General features: G+C 35.8%; 1 protein-coding gene across 7 annotated transcripts in view; it reads left to right on the top strand.

The window, feature by feature from the left end:
• The window catches only part of BMPR1B (bone morphogenetic protein receptor type 1B), a 347,906-nt gene that overhangs the window by 117,611 nt on the left and 205,606 nt on the right, over window positions 1-24,689 (top strand). The window contains exon 2 of one of the 7 annotated variants that reach the window (XM_032460042.1): window positions 17,919-18,009. The exons of the other annotated variants lie outside the window; for them this stretch is intronic. The gene's annotated coding sequence lies outside the window, so the exon portion shown is untranslated. The remainder of the gene's footprint in view (window positions 1-17,918; window positions 18,010-24,689) is intronic. 7 annotated transcript variants of the gene reach the window in all.

The raw sequence follows: 24,689 nt of genomic DNA on the forward strand, positions 1-24,689 counted from the left end.
TATACCACCTCTTCCTTATCCAGTCATCTGTTGATGGACATTTAGGCTGTTTCCATGTCTTGGCTATTGTAAATAGTGCTGCTATGAACATTGGGGTGCAGGTGTCATTTTGAAGTAGGGTTCCTTCTCGATATATGCCCAGGAGTGGGATTCCTGGGTCATATGATAAGTCTATTCCTAGTCTTTTGAGGAATCTCCATACTATTTTCCACAGTGGCTGCACCAAACTGCATTCCCACCAGCAGTGAAGGAGGGTTCCCTTTTCTCCACAGCCTCTCCAGCATTTATCATTTGTGGACTTTTGAATGATGGCCATTCTGGTGAGATGATACCTCATTGTAGTTTTGATTTCCATTTCTCTGATAATTAGTGATACTGAGCATTTTTTCATGTGCCTTTTGATCATTTGTATGTCTTCCTTGGAGAATTGCTTGTTTAGGTCTTTTGCCCATTTTTGGATTGGGTCGTTTGTTTTTTTCTTACTAAGTCATATGAGCTGTTTATATATTCTGGAGATCGAGGCTTTGTCAGTTTCATTTGCAAAAATTTTCTCCCATTCTGTAGGTTGTCGTTTTGTTTTACTTATGGTTTCCTTTGCTGTGCAGAAGCTTGTAAGTTTCATTAGGTCCCATTTGTTTATTCTTGCTTTTATTTCTATCGCTTGGGTAGACTGCCCTTGGAGAACATTTTTGAGATGTATGTTAGATAATGTTTTGCCTATATTTTCTTCTAGGAGGTTTATTGTATCTTGTCTTATGTTTAAGTCTTTGATCCACTTTGAGTTTATTTTTGTGTATGGTGTAAGGGAGTGTTCTAGCTTCATTGATTTACATGCTGCTGTCCAGTCTTCCCAACACCATTTGCTGAAGAGACTGTCTTTATTCCATTGTATATTCTTGCCTCCTTTGTTGAAGATTAGTTGACCAAAAGTTTGTGGGTTCGTTTCTGGGTTCTCTGTTCTGTCCTGTTGGTCCATATGTCTGCTTTTTTTTACCAATACCATGCTGTCTTGATGACTGTAGCTCTATAGTATTGTCTGAAGTCTGGGAGAGTTATTCCTCTAGCCTCTTTCTTTCTCTTCAGTAATGCTTTGGCAATTCTAGGTCTTTAATGGTTCCATATAAATTTTACTATGATTTGTTCTAGTTCTGTGAAATATGTCCTGGGTAATTTGATAGGGATTGCATTAAATCTGTAGATTGCCTTGGAGCTTGCCCTCACTCTTTCTCTTACAAGGATGCTTGTGACAGCCTTTAGGGTCCACCTGGATAATTCAGGATAATCTCCCTATCACAGTATCCTTAATCACATCTGCAAAGATCTTACCATGTAAGGTAACGTTCACAGGTTCTAGATAATAGGACCTGATGTCTTCAGGAGCCCCCATTCAGGCCCCTACAGTAACTTATTACTAAGATGAGTAAGGTAATTTGAATAATGATTTGGATTTTTAAAAACATTTTATGTATTTAGAGCAAAATTAACTGATACTACTGGGAAGTAATGTAGTTGAATATGAAGTATGAATGTGACCATCAAGATGTGAGAGCTCAAGTAGCATCATCTCTTAAGAGTATTATGTGACCTGCTATAAAACATGGTGTGTTTATATTTAAGATAGAACGAAAGAAGAGTTGATATTAACTCGTGTTTAACAAACTTCTCATTGGAAATGTGAAATTTCCTAACAAATTCCTGAAAAATCACTGAGGAAATTTATTATAGTCACTGTTATACTTTTAAGATAAGAAAACTTTTCTTTGTGAAATGAGAATGTTTCTACTGGAATTAAATCGGGCATTTTTCTCCCTCTAAATACCTATGATATCAACTAAGTTTCCCTGTTCACCTATACATAGTACATTTATAGTTTCAGGTGTATATTCCTTTAAGTTTTTTTTTTAAATTGAGATATCATTGATATGGTGTATATATTTGTAACAATCTATACCAGGTGCAGAGCTTGCTATTCAAATTGCTGTGGTACAATTCCAGAAAATAGCAGGTTGTTACTTCTGGACTCCCATCATGAGAGAGGAGCTCAGGGAAAGTGGGAGAAAAGGCACGGGTTAGAAATAACCTGCTAGTTCTAATCTTCAGAACCTTTGCATAAACAAGATTGGAATAAAAACAGTGTTGTGTTTTTTTTTTTTTCTTCAAATTTGGAAACCTGTAACTTGTCCAATCATAACATTCCATGCTGAGTGCATGCACACTTTTAGAAAGACACCACACTATTATGTACTAGGTCCCCAAATCTGCTTCAGTACTGGCTTTGTATATAACTTGAACTTGAGACGTCAGTTGGCTAGATGGTGTATTTTTATATTGCATCCAGTAAAATGAAAAGATAGCCAGCAAAATGTAGTCAGCATAGCACTAGTAAGTTTTAAGAACATTTGACGTTAATCAGAATGTTAGGTCCTGTATTTTTACTGCAAAATCATCAAGCTACAATTTGTCTTCCTATGTGTATGCAAACATTTAGATACTGTCAGTGCTTAGGAGCAGCTGAATACAATGGAAGTATATTAAAAATAAGGGCAGAGTTCTGGAAAAAGAAAAGTTAACCAAAAAAGCAATTAAAAATAAGCCCAGCATTCTAAACCTGATTATTTTATTCAAAAACACAAATGTCTATATTACTTGAGGCAGTATTTGGGACAGCAGAGAAACTATCTGTATTATTTGAATAGTAAGAATATCAGCAAGTTGTTGCTTACTTCCTAGGGGCATAGAAACAATTGTGCCTTTTGTTAGTGGCAAATCTTGGAACTCAAATAACTTACAAAAAGTATACTTCTAAGCATATTCAAAATGTGCCCCTGGTTTATATATCTGGAATCTGAAACAGTGTTTATCATAAAACAAAGCAAAACAAAACAACAAAACCCCAAAATAGTTAAAATATTTCTTAAAAATATCTCAAGTGTCAGACCTCCGATCTCATCCTGTGCACATCCATGAGAACAGTCGAATGACATCTTGTAGCACTAATGTGCTGAGAGCCTGGGTCTCTTTGGGCAGATGCCCAGTTGGGCATACTTTGCTGTCAGTACCTGTGTGGAGTGGGTAGGGGTCTCAGTTCATTATAGGCTGAAACTCACAGGTGTATTCTTTTCTTCATAGGCATTTTGGGCATAGAAAAGATCCAGTGTTTTCCAGATTGAATGTTATGACTCATTAATGGGGTTATGACATCAATTTAATGAATCTCAACTAACAATTAAATAGATTGAAGTAAAATAAAATAGAAAATATCAGAGTGCTTCACATGTAAGGATAAGCATTGTTTTGTGAATTTTTAAAATTCTGCAATGTAATGTACAAATCTAATAAACTATTCTTAGATCTCCCTCGCCAGTGGGGAAGGAGTCTCATATACTACTTGACCTTTGTGTTCAGACCTTGGGAGGGGTGGAGATGCCTGTATGGGAATGTAGTATTCCTGGTTGGTAGATGGGGTAGGAGCAGATGCAGCATGACCTTAAGTGATAAACTGTATTTAACACGGCTGAGATTTTTCCCTGTATTCTTGACCAGCTCTTCACTCTCCTGAAATTGTGGATTTAGTCAAATAAAAAGATTGTCTATAATCTAGGAAATAAAAGCCAAAACAGCAATGAAATACTTTATACCCCTCAGATTGGAAAAAAAAAAAATCCGATAGCCCTAATATTGGCCTGAATGTGGCAAGAGAGGAATTATTTTCTGTTATTTTGGAAGGCAATTTGACAGATCTTGGTGAGTTTGAAGATACGCGTATCTTCTGACCCACTGCTTCCATGGCTACAAATCTATTGTAGAGGAAGAAGCTCTCCTGCATGTGCATAGAACACTTGCACCAGGTTATTTATCCATATGTATGTCTTCATATCTATATTTCTATCTAAATAGGTGTATGACTATATAGATTTAGAGATCTGATCTCTGCTATACTCGGCTTCTTTTTAAAAGTGGAATGATTAAGAAGGTAACTCAAAATCTTTGCTTTTTTTCCCCCTTATTCTCAATTCACTTTCTGCAGATTGTATGTGTGTCTGTGTGTGTGTGTAAAGGAAACAACCTTACCATCCCTCTGCTGAGGAACAAATAACAAGCCGAGGTTATTTATGCTGTAAATACTCTATTGCAGTTGGAATGAGTAGGTTAGACTTGCCAATGGAATATATCAGAAGTAACAGGGAGGCTAGAAAAAACAAACTGCAGAGAGTTCAGATAGTTTAATGCTGTTTATGTAAAAATTTGATTCTTCAAATAATACCTATTTTGTGTAGGGATTCATATGTATTAAAGTAAACAACCTGGATAGAAAATAATATTCTGCAATTTGGTCAACTTTATAGAGACAGTGAGAAGGGGTGGTGGTAGCACTTGGTAGTGCTTGGTGATATTTTAGCTCTTATCTGTACCATTTGATTTCTGACCAAAATAAGTTCTGAAGCAAATAAGGGCAGGATATTAATATTTGGTAATTGTGGCTTGTAAGTACATGGGTGTAATACTGTTTCTGAACTTTTCTTTGTCCAAAATATTAAACAGCTTAAAATGTAGTCTATCCTATCTTTGAAAAATAGAATCCTTTAGTCTTTGTGTTACAGATTAATTAAATTTGTTGGAATTTCCACAACTCTTGATGCATTCACTTGTAATATTTTGAAGAACAGGGAAGATGTTTATATCAAGTCTCATTTGCTGATCTCTGATATATTTGGCTTCATTCCAGTGAAGGGGTGATTAAGAGAGTGTTGTGAATGCTTTGATTCTTTGTTCTCAGTGTACGTTCACTAGAACAGAAGCTGCGTGAGGGCTGGAATTCTGGTCTCTTTGGCTCACAAGCATCTAGAGTAGTTAGTGCCTGGCACTAGGACGGCTCAGTAATTTGTGCTGAATGAATGAATGAATGAATGAATGAATGAATAAAAGGATAAATAATGAATCCCCAGCTATGAACGCTTTGTCATATCCTGTTAGTTTATGCATGTAGCATAGGCACTGCATATTACATGCCAAGAAGTGAAGTTACAGTACAGGATATTAAGAGATGCTTCTATATTAATCCATTCCTTACTTTCCTCCAAGAAGTTAACTGTTGGGACAAAATTTTTTTTCTTTGGACAAACTTGTCATCTACCTTTCTCTAAAAGATAAGAAGCCACATACTCCCACCTTTACCTTTCTTTTTATACCTTATTTTCTGATTAATTCAGAGTTAAGCTTAGTGTTTGTTGGAGACAGTAGAATGAATTGACGCATATCTATATCTCTGCAGTGTGTAACGGTTTCCGGTTTCTGTGTTTGCTTTTGTTTTTGTTGCTGTTCTATTTTATTAACATATTTCACATAGTCTTAATACTATAAACTCTCTCAAAAGTTTCTTGAAAAAAATTACGATGTCATATTATTTCCATAAAAATTATATTCCTTTAAAGTTGTATGTTAATTTTGGGGGGAAAATGCATCATTTAAAATGTACCTGACTTCCAATATTTTTAACTGAATTCAGTTATGAACTTCATAAAGCAAATGCTTACTCAGTGTTGGAGGCTGTGTCCTCTAAAATTTGTATGTGCTAGTCCTAACTCACATACCTCAGAATGTGATTGTATTTGAACATAGGTTCTTTAAAGGGAGGGTATTAAATTAAAATGAGGTTTTAGGAGTGAGCCTTAATCCAATATGACTGATGTCCTTAGAAGTAGGAGAGATTAGGACACAAACAATACAGAAGAAAGACTGTGTGAAGATACAGAGAGAAGATGGCTACCTGGAAGCCAAGAAAAGAGGCCTTAGAAGAAACCAACTCTGTCAACGTTTTGATCTTGGACTTCTAGCCTCTAGAACTGTGAGAAAGTAACTTTCTGTTGTATAAGCCATCCAGTATGTGGTACTTTGCTATGGCAGAAAACTAACATACTTGGTAAAGTTAATAAATATATACACATTTATCTTTTGTCAGCCTAAACTTATTAGACAGTAACCTGCCATCTAGATCTTAGGAAAATATGGAATCCTTATAATAAGGAAGTTAAAAGATGTCAGAGGTATATTCTGTACAGTAATATTTAACCTTTATATAGTTCTTTATACTTTAAATACAGTGTCATACATCATCTCATTAGATAGCAATCTGACATCAGTGACTTGATTTAAAATACATTGCAGTGCATGACAGCATTTCAGTATCTATGTGGCCGTATGACTTACAGATGTATACTTCTGTCATAATTAGTGCCTATAGTAGGGACTTTGAAATACTAGTACTTTTCAGGCACTTTGCCACCTCAGTTATATTTAATGTTAATTTTAATGTGAAAAAGTGATAATGTGTATTAGTACAGTAGTTAATGGGGATTCAGGATATCAAATTAGCTCAAATTGCTCATTCCTGCTTCAGTTAATTGGTAAATATTTATTGTGTTGGCTTTGTACTACCTACCTGTGCTGGTTTCAGTTTATCTCCACGAAGTGATTTGTGACTTATTAGTAAGAGAAATCAAAGATTATAGTATTTTAATTAGTGCTGAAACATTCTTTTGCTTCTAAAATGAAAGATGTTATAATTAGTATCTTAAAATATTTTCTCTGGTAGCAAGCATGGAGGTAAGTTCTCTGAGGTTTTAAGATAGATCATGAAACTGAAATATGAAAAAGGTTGGATTTGAACCTACTCACTTTTTAGCATTGGTTTGCTTTTATTCTACAACATGGCAAATATCAAGAAAAGCAAGCTTGGGTTATTTTGCATTCTGCTATTAGTTTTTCTTCGTCATCCCTCAAAATTCTATGTGTATACTTCAAATGCTACAAGAAAATAAAAGCAGTGTTTTATATGAAATGCCCTAACCTAAATTTTGAGTCCTCTATTTTGAGTAACTCTGAGCCTTGAAGATCTTGGAATCCTTAAATCTCTATTTTTGGCAGGCACCATGAGAATTGTTTTGTGAATTATTTAAAAATAGGTACCTTCACTTAACTCATGAACTGTTTGTGAATTCTTTTACAAAATTGTCCAAAGATGGGGTAGTTTTTCCTTTAGTTTAAAATGGTCAAGATTGTTTGTGTTGTGAATTTCTCAACTCATCTAGTGGTGTAAGTTAATTTAAATGAATTTTTAAATTTTTATTAAGTAGGAAATTGTTTCATTTTTTATTATACTGCTTGTGGTTTCCCAATTTTAATCATAATTAAAATATGCATACTTTATTATCATTTAGTGTTGCTTCTGTAGTGAAGACAACTAATTTCTAATGTAGAACAGTTAACAGCTTAAAACATATAGTGGTTATGATCAGTTTATAGTCTAAAAACAACTCAGTTACCGCAAATATTGTTTATTTAGATTAATCAGTGAAAATTAACTCACCTGTATTTTCTGTCAACTTGAATTTCATACAAATCAGGCGTCTTGACTAATCAAATCGTACATTTACATAGCCTTCCTTCAATTTTCCCTCTTTAATTAACTCTGTTACATACATACCCAAAAGGTGATTGGTGTGATCATGTTGTACATTCTACATTCCTGTGTGTTCCTCGCAGCTGTGGTGCTGAGGGCTCCCTACCCAGAATGCCAGCCTGCCTGGCTGCCCCAGCTTACCTAAAGGCCACATTTATCACAGCTAGGGATGCGGAGGGCAGGGTAGGATATCTCTCTATTTTCTTTTCTGTCTTTACGGAAAATATGGAATTTTTATGTCTACTGAGGAAACAATGATGTGTTTTACAATTTAATAAATTTTTTTAACTGTTCATTCTGTTTTTTCATTAATAGAAATTTATTTCCCTCTGGGAAAGTATTAAGCTACAAAGGAATAATGAATGGATAATAATATTAATCAAGTAATTTGGTGATTTTAAAGAAGTATTTCACAGCTAAGGTTTGTTCTTGTCAAGAAAATACTTAGTTTCTGCTCAGCCAAGATTTTTCTCTTCTGAGTAGTGTTTGGATGTAATTCATATTATCTCCAGTGACTACTTTTTCCTGGCTATTAAATCTAACTCCTCAGATTGATATTTTCCTTCTGTAGTTGCTTTGATAAATCGATCAGTTTTGAGTCGTCTAGTTGATTTGGGAACCCAAATGGTTAAATGCTTTGAAAATGCCTCTGGAGACCAAATTAAAATCGAAACCTTTTTTTCTTTATATTTGCAATTTTTTAATGTCAAAAATCACAGTTAAAATACCAGTGCATTTGAAACCAGACGTTCGTGTTTTATATGGGGAAAAAAATCACAAAAAATATTCATACTTGAGTGGCAATAGCCAAAAGCAAAAATGTTTTGTGATTCACTATTAGTCCTCCCGACTGTTCATCCCAGAAAGACACATTCTTTTGTTTTATATCCCTCTGGCCTGATCTGTTATACTGAATTAAATAGTTGAAGGCAATCATATATCTTTTATTTTCAGTTTTTAGGAGATGGCACACATTTTGTCTCTGAAAAAGCAAGATCTTTTGTATTGTAATTTGGTCAGTTTCTGAGTTTTGTAGAGCAACTTTTGGATTATAATCTCTGCCAGGATCTTTCCACCCATATCCAAGTAGATACCTCAGAGCATTTCATCTGCTGTCATCTTTGAGGACCAACTAGCATATTGTTGATGCCACAGCCTCAGCTCCAAATCAGAGACTCTCAGAAGTGTAATAGAGTGGTCACGCAGGGAGGTTTTTTTTTTTTTACAAAGCACATGCCTGTGCCCTGTTCCGGACGTATTGCTTTAGAATTGTGGCGGCGGCAGAAACATTTTGGAAAAATCTCTCAGTGTGACACACTCTCATGGTGAAGAGACACTGACTATACCATAAACCCGGAAAATCTATCATTGGTAATACTTACCTTTTAAATGAGAGAAAGGCAGTTTTTGTGGTGTCTGACCCAGAATGGCATTGCCTATGACAAGTAAAAGAAAATCATGCTATATTAATATTAAGTCACCCACACAGGAAATATTTGAGTCCTATGGTGTGGTAGGAGCATTCAGGATTCACTTCTCCGGCCACAAACAAGGTAATTGCCTGTCCAAATGCTCAGTCCTCTTTCTCCTGAACTCCTCTCTTCTCCATTCTCTCTTTACCTACCTGTCTATTAAGATGTAATTCAGACAGTGCCATCTTATTTTATCGACTCCCTTACCAGAACCTCTGGGTAGAAAAAGAGGCCAACTCCACAGCTCTCTAGAATCCTTATCACCGTCGTCTGCGTATCACACTGTACAAAAATGTGCTCACTTTTCGTTTGGACTTACTTGTATGTGTCCCCACTTTAGCCTGTGAATTCATTCAGGGAAGGGATAGTGACTTATATACTAGCCTGGGAAATCTTTGCTTCTCCAATGCCAGGGTGTCTTCAGGGTTAGCTGAATGACGTTACTTTTTCTGTCTAGTAGTAGAATTCATGGGAATGTACATGCCTGAGGTCTTCACAAGTTAAATGTTCTTCAGGGAGTGTCCATTCTAAATAAATACGGGAAATTTCATCTGTTAACCTTGAATAGGAAATGAGAAGATATTTTTCTTAAGAATTGTACCTTCTAGACTGACACAGAAGTTTTGATACTATATTGCAATTTCAGAATTTTGTAAGGGTATATTTAACATATTAGTGTATATGTCTGATGTTTTATATACTGCATTTGATTTTGGCATTTTGGCCACTTGTTAATTTATTCAACAGGCATTATTTCCGTCTCCTTCTTGAAACATTATTGTCTCATGCCCTCTGTGATGCTCTTCTCTCCTAGTTATCTTACTACTCTCAACTCCGTGGTCTTGCTTGCTTCTCATCCCAAACCTCTAAATGGCAGAGCTCTTCAAGGTCTTGTTCACATCAGCTTCTCCTTTTTTTCTATCATTATGTGTAATGATATCACTCCTTCTCAAGGCTCTCAATGCCATCTGTGTGTCAGTGATCCCCAGATTTTATCTTTAGCTTCAGCCCTCTTACTAGAGGTAGTAATTCATTTCAAAAGCTTAGTCATGAGTAAACTGATGGATATCTGCGGATGAAGACAGGACTTTTCGTCAAATGCAGTGGTACCTTGTTAATGCATCTATGTCACATATCTTCTCTTCATTTAGAATTCGTTTTTCATAATTCTGAGTGAATTATTTTCATAATTATGAAAAACCCATATTCTTTGCTTGATTAATTCCCCTTATATGGTTCTTATGTGCTCTTCATGAACTTATTCTTTTTTTATTGGGTAACATTGGTTTATAATATTATACAAGTTTTATGTGTACAATACTGTAATTGGCATCTGTATATACTACAGTGTACTCACCACCAGAAGTTTAGTTTCTATCTGTCCCATACAATTGACCCCTTTTATCCATTTCACCCTGCCCTGCCCCCTTGCCCTCTCTCTTTACCCTCCCTACTTCCTCTCTGGTAAATGCTGATCTGTTATTTATATCTATGCATTTATTTTTGTTTTTTGGTGTTTTTTTAATTCCACACATGAGTGAATTTGTATGGTATTTGTCTTTCTCCATCTTATTTCACTTAGCGTAACACCTTCAAGGCTTATCCATGTTATCACAAATGGCAAGATTGCATCTCTTTATGGCTGAGTAGTATTCAATTATATACATTCATACACACACACGCGCGTGCACACACACACACACTCTACATCATCTTTATCCATTTATCTGCTCATGGGCACTTAAGCTATTTCCATATTTTGGCTATTGTGAAGAATGCTGCAGTGAACATAGCGGTACATATTTCTTTTAGAATTAGTGTTTTTATTCTTCAGATAAATACCCAGAAGTGGAATAACTGGATGATATTGTAGTTTTGTTCTTAATATTTTGAGGACTTTCTATATTGTTTTCTATAATGGCTGCACCAATTTACATTTCTATCAAGGATGTGTAAGGGTTCACTTTTGTCTGCATCCTCTCCACCTCTTGTAATTTCTTGTCTTTTTGATAATAACCATTCTAGCAGACATGAGGTGATATCTCATTGTGGGTTCTGATTTGCATTTCCATAATAATTAATAAGATTGAACATCTTTTCGTATACCCATTGGCCATCTGTATGTCTTTGGAAAAACATCTATTCATATCCTCTTCCCATTTTTTGATCAGATTGGAGTTTTTTGTTACTATTGAATGGTATGAGGTTTTTAAATATAGTTTGAATATCAACCCCTTATCAGATATATGATTTGCAAATATATTCTCCAATTTGGTAGGCTGTCTTTTTGTTTTATTAATGGTTTCCTTTGTGCATGAACTTTTTAGTTTGATACTGTCCCACTTGTTTGCTTTTGTTTCCCTTCTTTGAGGAGACGTATTTAAAAAGATGTTGCTAAGACTGATGTGATGTCAAAGAACGTGCTGCTTAGGTTTTCTTCTGGGAGTTTTTTCGTTCAGCTCTTACAGTCAAGTCCTTAGTCCATTTTGTGTTAAATTTTGTGTATGATAGTGGTCTAGTTAAATTCTTTTGCATGTGGCTGTCCAGTTTTCACAATACCATACTGAAGAGAATTTCCTTTCTGCATTGTATGTTTGTGTCTCCTTTGTCGTAAGTTAGTTGTTCATGAATGTATGAGTTTATTTCTGGGCTCTCAATTTAGTTTCATCGATCTATGTGTCTGTTTTTCTGGATACTATGCTGTCTTTATTATTACAGCTTTGTGATATAATTTGAAATATAATGTGGTAACTCCAGTTTTGTTCTCTTTTCTCAGAATTCTTTGGCTATTTGGAATCTTTTGTGTTTTCATGCATTTTAGGATTTTTTTTTTCTATTTCTGTGAAAGCAAAAAAAAATGTCCTTGGGATTTTAATAGGGATTGCATTGAATCTGGATTGCTTTAGGTAATGTGGACATTTTAACAATGTTGATTCTTTCCATTCATGAGCATGGAATAGCTTTCCATTTATTTGTGTCTCTTTCAATTTCTTTCAACAGTGTCTTATAGTTTCCAGCGTACAGGTCTTTCATCTCCTTGGTTAAATTTATTTCCAGGTATTGTTGCAATTGTAAATGGGATTGTTTTCTTAATTGTTCTTCCTGCAGGTTTGTTGTTAGTGCATGGGAATACAACAGATTGTTGTATATTAACTTTGTACCCTGCAACTTAATGGTATTCGTTTATTGTTTCTAATATTTTTTGGTGGTGTCTTTAGCATTTTCTGTATATAAAATGTCAACAGAAAACAGTGACAGTTTTCTTTCCTTTCCAATTTGGATGCCTTTTATTTTTCTTGCCTAATTGCTCTAGGACTTCCAGTGTTAACATTGAATAAGACTGGGGATAGTGGGCATTCTTGTCTTATTCCTGAACTTAGAAAGATAGCTTTCAGTTTTTCACCATTGAGTATGATGTTAGCTGTGGGTTTGTCATATATGGCCTTTATTATGTTGAGGTACATTTCTTCTATACCCATTTTATTGGAAGTTGAATCTTATAGGATGCTTTTTCTGTGTCTATTGAGATGGTCATATGATTTTTATCCATAATTTTGTTAATGTGATATATCATGTTGAATGATTTGTAGATATTGAACCATCCTTGCATCCTTGGAATAAATCCCACTTGATCATGGTGTACTATTCTCTAAAGTATTGTTGAATTCGGTTCATTAATACATTGTTGAGGATTTTTACATTGAGGGTTATCAGTGGTAGTGGACTGTACTTTTCTCTTTTTTGTGTTATTGTTGTCTGGTTTTGGTATCAAGGTAATGTTGGCCTTTCAAAATGAATTAGGAATTTCAGTTTTTTGGAAGAGTTTGAGAAGGATCAGAATTAAATCTTTAAATTTTTGGTAGAATTATTCACCAATGAAGCCATCTGGTCCTGGACTTCTCATTTTTAGGGGAGGTTTTGATTACTGTTTCAGCCTCCTAACTAGTCATTGGTCTTTTCATATTTTCTATTTCTTCCTCATTCAGTCTTGGAAGGATGTATGATTCTAAGAATTTATCCATCTCTTTTAGATTGTCCAATTTGTTGGCATATAGCAGTTCATAGTAGTCTCTTAGACTTAGAGATGTGTGTTACTTAGAGGTATGTGGCCTTGGGCAAGTTACTTAATTGCTCTGTGCTTTAGCTTTCTCACATATAAAAAGGAGATAGTAGTGCCCACCTCAAGAAACTGTTGTAAAGATTAAAATATTTAATATATGTAAGGTATGTAGAATACCTAGCACAGAGTAAGCAAATTTTAGTGATAAATGCTATCCCAGTCTTCTTACTTAATAGGCCTATGAAGATGCTTTCCTGAAACCTCCTAATTTCATTTCTTGTTCTTCCTCTTTCTGATCTTAAATACTATTCATTTGTTTCTCCTTCTTCCTGTAATCATTTGTGAGGTGTTGCAAGAGGTATACTGTGGTAGTGCAGATGGTCTTTGCACATTTTCAAGGTCACTTCTGGACCACACCCACTTAGAAGCCTCTACACGGCTGAAAGGCTGGAAAATGTGGGGCCTATTGTGCTTCCAAATGCCTGTGGTTGCATGGGATCCTTGGAATGTTAATTAATTTTCATATTTCCCTGTAAGTTACTTTTTGTTCTAGCTACAGAAGTATCTGAGTTGGGTCCCATAGTGGCATTGTCATTCACTAACACCCTCATAGGAGACTGTTCTTGAAACTTTGTCATTTTTAAAAGTCTGTAAAAGGCATTCTAGGTTTGCAAAGCTAGTTTAAGATATGCTCCAAGGTCTAGCAGTGAAGCTTTTGGTCACATATTCACACAGAAGATTCTGGTATTACTTTGGACAGTGTGCTTTGCAAGGCTGAGGTACGTTTATGGCAACTCAGGGACTTTGAGATAAGGAAAGCTACTCTCATATTTCCTCTGAGAACCTTCTGGCCTCATTAGAAGAGATTTTACTTCAAAGCATGCCTATTTTATGTCTTCTGCAGTTTTTTTTTTCCTCTTTCAAAATTAAAAAAAAAAAATCATACCAAGTATCTGGTGATAGAAATGCTGTGAGCTTACTTTGGGACTCCTGATGAATTCATTGAAGTAAATTCAAGTCTCTTGAATTCTTTCCTGCCATTTGAGACCAGTGGCAAAAAATGAGACTCAATCAAGCCAAGTAAACTATACATGTAAGTTGCATTCTTTGATGTAATTTATAAATGTGTATTTTTAGGTATAACTGCTTATTTCTATTATGTTTTGAAGTTAAACTACAGTATTAAAAATTTCAGATAATTCAGTGCAAAAACTCTTGTCGATAAAAGAGAGAATTTATTAGAGTACACTGACTCATCCAGTACTTACATCAACCATGCATACTGTATCCTGCTTTCCACCTTGTTGACTTATTTTTTGGATATTTGATACACACCAGTGTATTCAGAACAGACCAGTCTAGCTTCTTGTCTTTGTACAGTGAGATGAGCTGAGAAAATATTCACTTGTTCATTTATCAATGTTTATTTAGAGTCCACATTTTACTGACTTGGTGCCAGCCTCTGAGATCAACGAGACTCAAACTTTCACTTAGTATATCTAGAAGAGAGAACTGATGTGTAAACCATTCAATTACAATGTGCTGTGAAAAAGGTAGGAGGTGGCAATGGTTAACTGTCTAGGATTGAGGGTAGGAAGAAGTTTGCTAAGTGAAGGTGACATGTGAGCTGTGTTTTGAAACATAAAGGGAGCTTGTTGGCTGATATGAACAAAGAAGAAAGTACGTGTCATGTGTTTAAGAACTACAGGCAACTTGGTTTTGCTGGAGTTTATAGTGCATGTTTTCTTGTTCTGATTCTAGGACTCCTGGTAGCTGTGGTTTTTGGTGTACTCTGTGGAAATTGAGGAATTTTTATTCACCTCATGATACTTGCCAAATCATTTGTAGAGACAATATAATATCAAATTATATAAGTGAATTTTTAAGCCCTGATAACTGATACCACAATATCAGAGGTTTGAAAAGTATTGCATAATACTGCAATCATAGCATTTTCAATCTCTGTTCTGCTCCAGTGCATCTATGTAATGCACTCCCATTAGTAATGGTGACTCACCAAGGTGATAACTTTCAATCTTAGGCAGTGGTTTGGGGTATCACCACTTAGAGGCGTGTACTTGCTAAGGTTAATATAGTCCTTGTAACAGATAAATCTCCAAATACAAATGGATTAACACACTAGGGGTTTATTTCCCTCCTAAGTACAGAGTAAGAGTTGTGACTGCTAACTAGGTGTGTGGTGGCTGGAAATTAGGTGGAAGGCAAGTGGGCTTGGCTCCATATCGTTGTTCAGGGATCTGGCTAGTAGGTGTGTCACTGTCTTTAGCAATTTCCAAAAGTTCCCATCCAAGTGCCATAGGGCAGAAGAGAGAATGTGGAGAAGGCCCATCAGCTTTCTTTCTGCCTGAGCCCTGAAGTGGCATATATAACCTGCCACTGGGAGCCTGGTTTGATGTGAGTCTAGACATGTGTTAGTTGAGGGGTGACTGGTTTACTCTGCCTTTTTGATTAACATATAGGTATTTACCACTGAAGCCCACGATCCCAGTTATTTATTTTTAGTTTTGGAGACCTCAAATAATGCAACCCTTTATTGTGATCCTAGGCCTCTGCCAGCCCACCAGCCCTCTCAGTGAGCTTTATCTCTCAGTGGGACTTGTAGGATGTTCTGAATCCTTTGCAAGCCATGCCCAAACCATGAATACCCAGAGCATGCTTTCAGTATACCGGTCACCACCTTCTTCCAAGCTGTATTAATACTCCTGTGTCATGTAATATACAGAGTTGAACTGATGGTTGGTCTTCCCTTAGGGCAATTGCTTTCACAGTGTTTTGCTATGAACTATAGTAAACACATTTAAAACTATAGTCTAGCAGGGAAACAAAAGGTTCACAAACCAATATTTATCGTTGCTACTTGAGATACATCTTAACATTTATGTTATTCTAAAACATTTGGAAAATGCTATTCATGATCTGGTAAGTTGATTTGTGACCTAGTATGAAGTCTTCACTCGAAGTTGAATCAACGTTGTTTTAGAGGCCTGCAGCCTTCCCGTGGTGATGTCTGGGATGTGGGCCTCCAGGTGAGATGTTCTTTGGGTGCCTTGTATCTAATTGGATGTTTACAAGAGACACTTCTTTCCCACTGTGCCCTCTCCCTTCCCCACCCACCATTCTTCCCCAGTCAGAGGTTCAGGCCAGACAGTCTGGTTTTGTGATGTCACTTAAATTTGATCTCCTTATTCTCCATCTGGCCTTCCTTCCCAGTACATGATTAGGATCGTGCTATTATATGAGGATATACTTTGAGTCATGTTTCCCTATTTGAAAAAACTGGTGAATAAAAGTGGGGACAATGCTGTTATTTTGCTATCATATTCTTTATTCTGTTCTTCAAAAGAAATTGTCTTTCAGTCATATGTGACTGTTAATAATCTTTCAACTCTATATTGGATTGCTGTGCCACTAGTAGAAAAAGTGTATCCTTGTAAGTTTTCACTGTTTTGGGGTTTAGAATTTCCAGGAGATTCTTCAAACTCAATTTTATATGAGGTTTAAAAACAGATGTGGCAGACTTATTTATCTTAAAACTGGAAGTCTGTACCTTTGACCACCATCATGCATTTCCTCCACCCTCTTTTGTGACGACCACCAGTCTATTCTCTGTATGTCAGTAAGAGTTTGGTTTTTAAGTCCTGGGAATGTAATGAGCAGTAGGGTGACTAGGATTAACAATATGGTATCGTATATTTGATAGTTAATAATGGAGTAGATCTTAAAAGTTCTCATGACAAGAAAAAGAAAGCTTGTAACTATATGTGGCATTGGATGTTAACTAAACTTAATTGTGGTAGTCATTTTACAATATATACATCTATCAAATCATTATGCTGTACATCTAAAGCTAATACAGTGTTATATGTCTTAATTATACTTCAGTAAGAAAAAGAATTACAAAGCAAAACAAAATCAGGTGTGGTGGGTACATTGAAAAAGGAAAAGGGATGTTAATTCTGTTTTGTATTAGTTGAAAGGCATTAGGACAAATTCTTCTAAACGTAGTAACAAACAAAAGCACCTTCCCAATATGTAAGCAAACTCTTCTTTCTAAAGAGCAGTTATTTCAACTTTTTATAAACGTAAAATATTGCCCAGAATTTTTAAGGTTTTTTTTTTTTTATAGCTTTTTGATTGTTTTTATTGAAATGCTTGTTGTCTCTTGTTAAATGACTGCATTAATTATACAGCTTTGGGCCAGCTTCTCAACCTTTTCCAGAAGAAGCCCCCGGTTTCCATTAAAGAGTTTTATGGGGGCTCCCCACACGTCAGATTTCACACAGCCAGCTATACTGGCTTTTTATAAAGGTCTTTGAATGCAATGCCAAGGCCTCCCACTAATTGTTTTATGGGCTCAGTGTGGGATCTGCATCCCTGACTGAGGAAGCCCCGCGTTAAAAGACTGTGGGAGTAAGGAGCTGTCAAACATACCCAGAAAGAGCAGTAAAAAAAAAAAAAAAAAATCCTGGTTAGCTGTACTGTTGTTGCCAAGGAGCGTAAGCAGAGCACAAAACATGCCAAATGCTGACTGATTTTAAACAGTCACCCCTATTTCAGAGAATACTCACTTCATTACATTTTTTTGGGACAAAAATCAAATCACAAATAGCTCCATAATTTGAGTGCTCATTTGAAAGTTTGGCACTGTATTTCCAAGGGGTGAAAAAAAAATACAGCTAACTAAATATTTTTATGTGTTCTGTTAACTCATCATGGTTATCTGCGAACATTTAGTCTTGGAATAATGTGTTCAGAGTTCTTTGCTTCATTATCTTATTTCCTCTGAAAAGGTTAAGGAAGTGTTTTTACCCCCTATGAACCACTAAATTGCATGTATCTACACTAAAAGTAAATTCTAAACTTTAAAGAAGTAGTGGCAGAATTGAAACTTTTACCTCCTCTCCAGGCCCCGATGTTGAGTCTTGTCAGTCTCCAGCAGTCTTCTTGGGATTCTGAACCTGCTTTTCCTCTAGACACTGAAACAGGACATTTTTGAGGTACAGTATGAACTTAGAGGATGTTTTTAGCTTGGTTAATGTTGACCTGTGAACAGAAATAATTGAGTCACTTCAATAAGGCCTAGAGTAGAAATAGTGTATTCTGGAGGAAGGAAAATGCAACCTGTGCCCTTGCAGGTTAATGGCATTAAAACTAATGACATACTGAGATTTTTGTGAATTTCCAAATATCTTTTTGGAAACTTGAAGGAGAAAAGTGAGTAGAGTCCTTTGTAATCAAAATACGCGCATTAAAAAATGATTCTCGTACTTTAAATAATCTTGAATTAGCAATTCTTTATGAAAAAATTATTCTCCTTTTCTTAGCATGTTTCTTATGTGTAACATGTGGCTACTACTTGTATATGGTGCGTGTGTATGATATTTATATACTATTCTGTTTACTATTAATAATACAGTAGGAATGTGTAATGTATAGAGCAAACCACAAGTAAAACATTGTATAAAGTGTGAAATGAGTTTGATTTTGCTAACTACAAAAGGTAATTTCAATTTTCTGTTAATAGTCTTTTGTCCATACAACTATGATATTTTTCCCTTGAAAGCTGGACAAAATCCAAAGCAGAGAACCCTTGATGGTAATTTCTTCATCACTGTGACTCTAAGAAATTCTTCTCTCAGTTATATATATATATATAGTTATCTTTTATGTAAAATAACTTGAGTTGGCCTGCTATTTTATTTACTGTATGAAAAATTACCCTTAATGCCAGGTTTCACCTCTGGATGGCCCCTTGCTATATCATTATTGTGAATAAGAATCAACTTAGTAGTGTGATCCATAAAACCAACCATGCTTCTGTCTATTAAAGATAAACGTATCTTTTACAACTTCTTCTATGAGCTTAAATGTGTCATTTGTAATTCAAACTCCAAGTTATGAAATCTATTCATCATTGCCAACATTTTTTCTGTAGATTGTACTAAATTTTTCCCTTCATTTTGAATTCCGAGGGACCAGATTATAGGGTGCTCACCACTGCGTCTGTGTTGCCATTCGATTCCTCCATCCCACTGGAACTTCCATCAAAAGTGCTATTTCATTGACTCATGTTCCATTGTGTGTCTCTAAAATGCTTACAGTCATGCAGGATATCCGTCTGTGTAACTAACCAGTCTTTAGCCAGCTTGCTTCTCTTCATCAGACACTTTGTTTTATCATTGTTCTATTGAATGTCCTTCTGTGTATTTTTGAGGTACATGATGGTAAAGTTTGACAGTGAAAAAGAAACTGCCACTTCATTAACAGAATTCATAATAGTGTTCTGAGTTGTTTTCAATTAGTATATTACAAGTTAACATATATTTAATACTTTCTCAATTTCAAATGCACTTCATATATGTATTTATCTCTTCTAATCCTGTAGAGGTAGCATTGTTATTCCTATTTGCAGATGAGAAAATTTAATCTTATGGAAGTTAAGAAACTATCCCATAGTCACATAGCAAGTAAGCAGAGTTGGGATATGAATGCAACAGGCTATGTACAGTCATCCCTCAGTACCCAGGGGGAGGGAGGGTTGGTACCAGGACTCACCACAGGTACCAAAATCCACTGGTGCTCAGGCCTCATGGTTGGCCCTCTGTATCTGTGGATAAGGAACCGTAGACAGGGAGGGCTGACTGTATAGTTACTGGAAGAAATCCATGTATAAGTGGACCCTTGCAATTCAGACCCATGTTGTCCAAAGGTCAGCTGTACTCTGAAATTGTATGTTTATGAAAGGAAGTATTGAAACTGAAGGGATTGTGTAGATTTTTTTCTGTGGTGATTGTTGTCTGGTTTATAGAGACTGCTTTTGGGTAACTTATACTAATAATATATGTACAATAATTGTTGAATGAATTCCAGAGACCTGGGTTCAAGTTCTGGCCTTTAGATTGGATACTGATAAATGATTGAACCTTCTTGGACTTAAGTTTCTCAGATAAAAAAATAATGTATTTAGGTGTTGGAAAAACTGGACATCTACGTGCAAGAGAATGAAATTGGACCGTTATCTTGCATCGGATACAAAAATTAGCTCAAAATGGGTTAAGGACTTAAATATAACACTGAAGCTGTACAGCTCCTAGAAGAAAATGTAGGGGAAAAGCTTCATATCATTAATCTTGGCAATGGTTTCATGGAAATGACTCAAAAAGCATGGGCAGCAAAAACAAACAAGTGGGACTACTACTACTGCACAACAAAGGAAATGACAACAGCATAAAAGGGCAGACTGCAGAATGGGAGAAAATATTTGCAAACCATTTGTCTGACAACAGTTCATCTCCAAAACAAACATGTAAGAAACTCCTATAATTCAATAGCAAAAAAACTAATAGCCTGCTTAAAAGTGGGTTTTGAATCTGAATAGGCATTTATCCAAAGAAGACAAACAAATGGCCAACAGGTATATAAAAAATGTTCAATGTCACTAGTCATTGTGGAAAAGCAAATCAAAACCACAGCGAGATAATCACCTCATACCTGTCAGGATGGTGATTATTTAAAAAAAAAAAAGTGTTGACAAGGATGTGGAGAAACTGGAACCCATGCACAGCTGGTGGGAATGCAAAATGGGAGCTGCTATGGAAAATAATAAAGAGGCTTCTTAAAAATTTGAAATAGAACTACCATGTGATCCAGACACTCTAAGTCTGGATATTTATCCAAATAATTGATACCAGGATCTCTAAAAGATATTAGCACTTCCATGTTGATTGCAGAACTAGTCATAATACCCAAAATGGAAAAAACCTAAATGTCCACTGACAGACAGATAAATAAAGAAAATATGGTGCATGCACACTGGAATACTATTTAGCCTTAAAAAAGAAGGAAATTTTGCAATATGTGACAAAATAAATGAACCTTGAGGACATTATGCTAATTGAAATAATCCAGTGTGGGAAAGACAAATTGCATGATACCCCTTACATGGGACATCTAAAATAGTAAAATTCATAGACTCAAAGAATAGAATGGTGGTTGCCAGGGGCTGGGGAGAGGGCAAAGTGGGGAGTTACTGATCAGCAGGCATGGGTTTTAGTGATACAGGATGAACCAGCTCTAGTGATCTGCTGTACAGCATTGTGCCTTGAGTCAACGATACTGTATTTCACACTTAACAAGAGATCTACCCACTTAACACATTTTAAGTGTTCTTACCACAATAAAATAACATTAAAATTTTTTAATATGAAAAAGGAAAAATAACAAGTTTGGATGAGGTATTTTGGTGTACTAAGAGCAGACATGCTCTTCCTGGAGGTGTAATAGTGGGAGGAGGGAGTGCTTATAAAACCTCCTTTGCTCTGTTTGTTCCTACCCCAAGGCAGTTAGAAATGTACTAGATGAGATGATCTTTCAGCTCCGGGGTAAGCTGGGTTCCAGATCTCTTTGGCTACAATCTTTTGAAAGGCCTCACTTGGACTGGGCCTTAGGAGAATCTACCGCATGGACCTAAATACTGTGATGAGTAAACCCCTCTTGGTTGGTGGATGAAGGGGGTGTGGCTAGCCTCCAGCACTCAGTTGTCCCCCATTATTATGGGACCCAGTTGAAGGGTGTTATGTTTCAACTCGTGTATGCTGTTCTGGGAACTATGGAATTCTCCTTCATATTTGGAAGAAATTCCTCTTCATTCTGAGGAAAGCTTTCCTTTTCCTCCCTGCCCTTTGGCATTTAAAACATTTACTTGATCTATTTCTACTACTTCTATTTGGCAACTGTAGTTACTTGTCTTCACTTTTCCTGGAACAAGCAAGTTAAAGTTGGAGCTGTAGAATGCTGAAATCATCCTATCAGCTGAACTGTTTCCTTGTATAGTGACTTCTTGGTCTTATATTTCTAGGCAAAGCTTAAACTGTACTCATAAATTAGAGAAAAATAGTATTAATTTTTTTTTGCTTCACATTTCTTGAGATTACAAAATCTGGAGGAGATGGGAAAGATAGATGTAAGAGCCTGTTGGGAGACCTAGTCCTCTACTACCTGAATTTGAAAAAAGGACATTTGGTGGCATTTTGCTTCATTTAGATGTAAATTTATTCTTGTTCACCCCACCATAATCTTTAAAAACAGTCTATAAAAAAGGGCAGAGGCAAAAGTCTCAGATTATAGGAATAGAATGTGTCCCAGACTTGATTGGGGTTGGGGTGGGGCGTGGACTATTTGCCTACCTCTGCAGCATTCATTTGCCACCTTCTTTCCTACCAGTAAATAGTTTGCTTCTGAATATCCATGAATTTCCAGGAGAGCAGACTTTTACCTTCTGCATATAATTTAGATCAAGACAATCAGGGTATTTCATTTTTCTGGCTCTAGTGATGCTTGTAGGGTGAATATGTGACCTAGGCCGTTTCAGTCAAACTGAATCACAGAGCTTTGTTTTAGCATTTTAGAACAACAGTGCTTTCTTTCTTTCTTTGTGAACTTGGGGAACGGGAGTATTTTGCCTCGGGAGTTGCTAGTCCCAGTGTTAGAATAATGGGTTAAGATGGTATAGTTGAGAAATGGGTCCCTGGTTATTTCATTGAACTGTTTCATCAAGCCTTACCTGAAGCTCATTCTGCTTCACAACTTTTCAGTTATGGGGACCAGTAAATCTGCTTCACGTGTAACTTAGCTTGAATAAATCATTGCCAGCAAAAGAATTTTGGCTGATACATGAAAGCCTTTGTACTTTTGCCTAGACCTTCCTAATTTAGTTTACTTTCCTAGAAGCAAACTTTCCGATCTGTTTAGACATGAGTTCCTTCACCTATTAAATGCAGAGTTTGTATCGAACTGTCCAAAATATCCATTGGATCACTTTTTCTCCCTTCTTCCATGTAGTGGAAGTTGAATCTGTTAGGTCAGAAATTTGTCACCCTCTCTCTTCTTATTTAGACCTATCCTGCTGCAGTCCAGACTCTAGGAGTGTGGATTCCTTCAGTACCATACATAGAATAGCATAAATGTCATATACTTTTGGTCAATTTTACAATGTATGATTACTTCTTTCCATTTTTATCCAAGCAATAAATACTTTATAGACACACAAGCTTAGGGAAAGAGAAGGACGTAAGAACGATGAAGCATGAATGTTTTCCTGTTAATCTATAATTAAGAAACAGCAGATGACTACAGGGAAAGCTAAGAATTAATGATTCCAAAGATAACCAGTCTGTCCCAATATAAATCAGTTGATTTTGCTGTTTTTTTTTTTTTAATAACACGCTGGCTCCCTAACCTAGCCAGCTATATCCTAAATGTTGTCAATAGTTAAAATAATTATTTGAGAATAGTATCATGGATCAGCTCAAAACTTGAACCTAGTGTTAGAGAGACAACTTAGATGCCTTAGGGATACTATAAGTCCAGGTCAAATTATCATGTAAAGGAAAGCACAGAAATGCATTGAAACTTGGACATGGTACTAGGGGAATATTAATAGAATTTGGATGTTCATAAGGACTTTAACACTGTTCAAGAAGATAAGACGAAGAACCAAGTAGATTTTTAAAGCCGAATGGTTGATTGTGGTGGAGGAGTGGTATTAGTGGGAATTAACATTTATTGAATTGTGCCAAACAGTGACAGGTCCAATGAAGGCTTTATATGAATTCAGTGAATGGTAATTTGTAGCAATGTAATTTCATGAAGCAAAGATCTCTTGCAAGGCACAATTTTTTCTTTTTTTCTTATTTTTTAATGACATTTTGTTATGTGTGACTCAGTGATGAATGACTTTGTAAAATAGGTGTGTTCCTCCAGATTGCACTGTGGGACATTTAATTATTTTTCTTCTGAACAGATGTTTTATAGATTTTGCAAAATTTGTACCAAATTCTTCTTGGTCTTAGCCATAAACATCATTGTATTTAGACCTATATTGCTGTACTTCTTCTGTTATGCTTGCTAGCTAGATTTTAGCAATGAGTTTTCCTGCATTTTAAGATACTACTTAAATTAAAAATGTTAAATTCTACAGTTTTTCTTTAAGGCCAACCAAAATTTTAGCCTAGAGGAGTTTGCCCTGCAGTTCAGATGCATCTGCTATTTTGAGTGGATGCTCCGGGGACCTGTCTTATTTTGTTTCTCTCAAGAACACCTTGTTAAATTTGGTGATCATGTCCAAAGTCAGCAATGCATGCTGTTTCATGAGTTATTTGGCTATACATTGAGTTGCATTTTTTAAAGTTGTCACTATTTTCATTGAATCTTAGTGTTATATTGATTTATAGCTTGTGTGTATGTGTGTGTGTGTGTGTGTGTGAGAGATGGCTACATTTGCTTTTTGCATTTAAAAAAATAGTTACAATAGTACCTTTGAATGGTGTTCATAAGGTGAAAATCTAGTAGATAAAGTTTAGAAAACAAATGACCTCAAATTAACTTGGGTGTTGGCTTTTAAAAAACATTTTAATTTAAAGCATTTTATTTTATTTTTGAAACTTAGTAAAACGATAATTTTCCCCGTGGTAGAATGATCAGAGTTACTTTGAACAAGATAGTTCCTCTTTCAAAATTAACCTGATATTTACTTTATTTGCTTGAAAGTTATTTGTATATAATTTATTCATCCAAAGTTCTTAAGGTTCATTGACAATAACTGGTAAACTGGGATGATCTGCGCACAACCAGTGCAAGTCCCAGTCTTAGTGCACAAGAAAGGGGTAATAAAAGCTGT

Source organism: Camelus ferus, chromosome 2, assembly GCF_009834535.1.
Source record: "Camelus ferus isolate YT-003-E chromosome 2, BCGSAC_Cfer_1.0, whole genome shotgun sequence".
Taxonomy (NCBI): Eukaryota; Metazoa; Chordata; class Mammalia; order Artiodactyla; family Camelidae; genus Camelus; species Camelus ferus.